Genomic DNA, 3,249 nt, shown 5'->3' with positions numbered 1-3,249 from the left:
TAAAAGAAACACTACTAAATTTCAAAGCTCATGTAAAACCGCACACACTTATAGTGGGAGACTTCAATACACCACTCTCAACACTAGATAGGACCACAAATGAGAAACTCAACAAAGAAACAAAAGAATTAACAGAAGTTATGTCTCAACTGGGGTTATCAGACATCTATAGAACATTCCATCCAAAGACAAAAATATACCTTCTTCACTGCTCCACATGGAACCTTCTCTAATATCGACCACATACTAGGAGACATAACAAACCTCAACAGATACAAGAGAATAGGAATAGTCCCCTGTATCTTATCGGACCACCATGCTTTAAAATTGGAATTCGACAACAACACAAATAGCAGAAAACCTGCAAACTCATGGAAACTTAACAATGTGCAATTACACCACTCCTGGGTCAAAGAAGAAATAAAGAAAGAAATTAAGGACTTTCTAATATTCAAAGAGAATGAGGATACAACATACCCGAACTTATGGGACACCTTGAAAGCAGTGCTACGAGGGAAGTTCATTGCACTAAGTGCCCATATGAAGTAAACAGAGGATAGTCACATAAGATAATTAACAGCCCTACTGAAAACCTTAGAACAGAGAGAAGCGAATTCACCAGGCAAGAGTAGTCGCCAGGAAATATTCAACTTGAGGGCTGAAATCAACAAAATAGAAACCAGGAAAACAATACAAAAAATCAATGCAACAAAGAGTTGATTTTTTGATTAAATCAATAAGATAGACAAACCTTTATACAAATTAACGAAAAAGCAGATACAGAATATGCAAATTAACAAAATCAGAAACGAAATGCGGAACATAAAAACATACACAGAGGAAATCCAGACAATTTTCTGGTCATACTTTGAAAATCTGTATTCCACAAAAATTGAAAATTCAAAGGAAATGGACAAGTTTCTGGATAACTATCACTTACCAAAATTAAATCACGAACAGACAACTTAAATAGACCTATAACCCACAATGAAATAGAAGCAGTCATCAAAAGCCTTCCAACGAAAAAAGTCCAGGGCCAGATGTATTCAGTGCAGAATTCTACCAGACATTCAAGGAAGAACTAATACCACTACTCCTCAAATTGTTCCACAAGATAGAAACAGAAGGTTTATTGCCAAACTCTTTTTATGAGGCCAAAATAACTTTGGTACCCAAACCTCACAAAGTCACAACTAAGAAAGAAAACTACAGACCAATATGCCTGATGAACATCGATGCAAAAATACTCAATAAATTACTGGCAAACCGAATTCAAGAATACATCAGAGAAATCATCCACCATGATCAAGTAGGCTTCATACCTGGATTGCAGGGATGGTTTAACATATGAAAATCTATCAACCTGATCCACCATATAAACAAACAGAAAAAGAAAAACCATATGATTATCTCCCTAGATGCGGTAAAACCTTGGACAAAATTCAACACCCTTTCATGGTAAAGGTATTGGAGAAGTCAGGGATATCAGCAACATACCTAAACATAATAAAAATAATATACATCAAACCAACTGCCAACATCAAAATGAATGGAGAGAAACTTAAGCCAATTCCTCTAAAATCAGGAACAAGACAAGGCTGTCCTCTCTCTTCATAGCTCTTCAATATCATACTAGAAGTTCTAGCTAACGCTATAAGACAACAAAAGGAGATCAAGGGGATCCAAATGGAAAAGAAGAAGTCAAACTGTCTCTATGATATGATAGTTTACATAAGTGACCCAATAAACTCTACCAGGGAACTCCTACAGCTGATAAACACCTTCAGCAAACTAGCAGGATGCAAGATAAACTCAAAAAAATCAGTAGCCATATTTTTTTCAGACGACAAAGAGACAGAGAAAGAAATCAGAGAAACATCACCCTTTACAATAGCCACAAGAACATAAAGTATCTTGGTGTAATGCTTACCGAAAAAGTAAAAGACCTACATAATAAGAAATTTGTGACTCTAAAGAAAGAAATTAAAGAAGATACCAGAAAATGGAAAGATCTTCCAAGCTCATGGATAGGTAGGATAAACATATTAAAAATGGCAATCTTACCGAAATCAATGTACAGATTCAATGCAATCGCCATTAAAATCACACCACAATTCATCGCCAAAATTGAAAGGATAATAATCAACTTTATATCGAAAAACAAAAGACCCAGGATAGCCAAAAGTACCCTATACAATAAAAGAACGTCAAGAGGCATCACCATTCCTGACTTTAAGCACTACTACAGACCTATAGTTATGAAAACAGCCTGGTATTGGCATAAAAATGGACAGGTAGACCAATGGAATCGAATTTAAAATCCTGATATTAATCCATGCACCTAGGAACATCTGATTTTCGACAAAACAGCTATAATTATACAATGGGGCAAAGACAGCATCTTCAACAAATGGTGCTGGCACAATTGGATGAGGGTGTGTAGAAGACTGCAGAGATTCCCATGTTTGTCGCCTTGCACAAAACTCAAGTCCAAATGGATCAAAGACCACAACATCAATCCAGCCATATTGAACCTCCTAGAAGAGAAAGTAGGAGGTACCCTTGAACAAATTGGTATAGGAGACTGCTTCATGAACATAACTCCAGGGGCATAGAAACTGAGACAAACAATTAATAAATGGGACCTCTTCAAACTTAGAAGCTTCTGTATTGCAAAGAACACAGTGGACAATACCAAATGGCAGCCCACAGACTGGGAAAAAATTTTCACTAATCCTATATCCGAGGAAGGACTGACCTCCAAAATACACAAAGAACTTGGGAAACTGGTCAACAAAGCACCAAATAACCCTATTAAAAAATGGGGTACAGAACTGAAGAAAGAATTCTCAATGGAGGAAATCAAAAATGCTTAAAGACACTTAAGAAAATGCTCCACATCCTTAGCTATCAGGGAAAGGCAAATCAAAACAACTTTGAAATACCATCTTACCCCTGCCAGAATGACTAAAATTAGAAACACCAGTGATGACTTATGTTGGAGAGGATGTGGAGAAAGGGGAGCACTCCTCCCCTGCTGGTGGGAGTGCAAACTCATACAGCCATTTTGGAGACCAGTATGGCGGTTCCTCAGGAAAATTGGAATTAGTTTACCACAGGACCCGGCAATCCCCCTCTTAGGCATATACCGAAAGGATTCACATCCATGCAACAAAGACATCTGTACAACTATGTTCATAGCAGCATTATTTGTAATAGCAAGAACCTGGAAGCAACCTATATGCCCCT

The sequence above is a fragment of the Phodopus roborovskii genome, unplaced genomic scaffold, assembly GCF_943737965.1.
Source record: "Phodopus roborovskii unplaced genomic scaffold, PHOROB, whole genome shotgun sequence".
Taxonomy (NCBI): Eukaryota; Metazoa; Chordata; class Mammalia; order Rodentia; family Cricetidae; genus Phodopus; species Phodopus roborovskii.
This window is presented reverse-complemented; position numbering follows the sequence as displayed.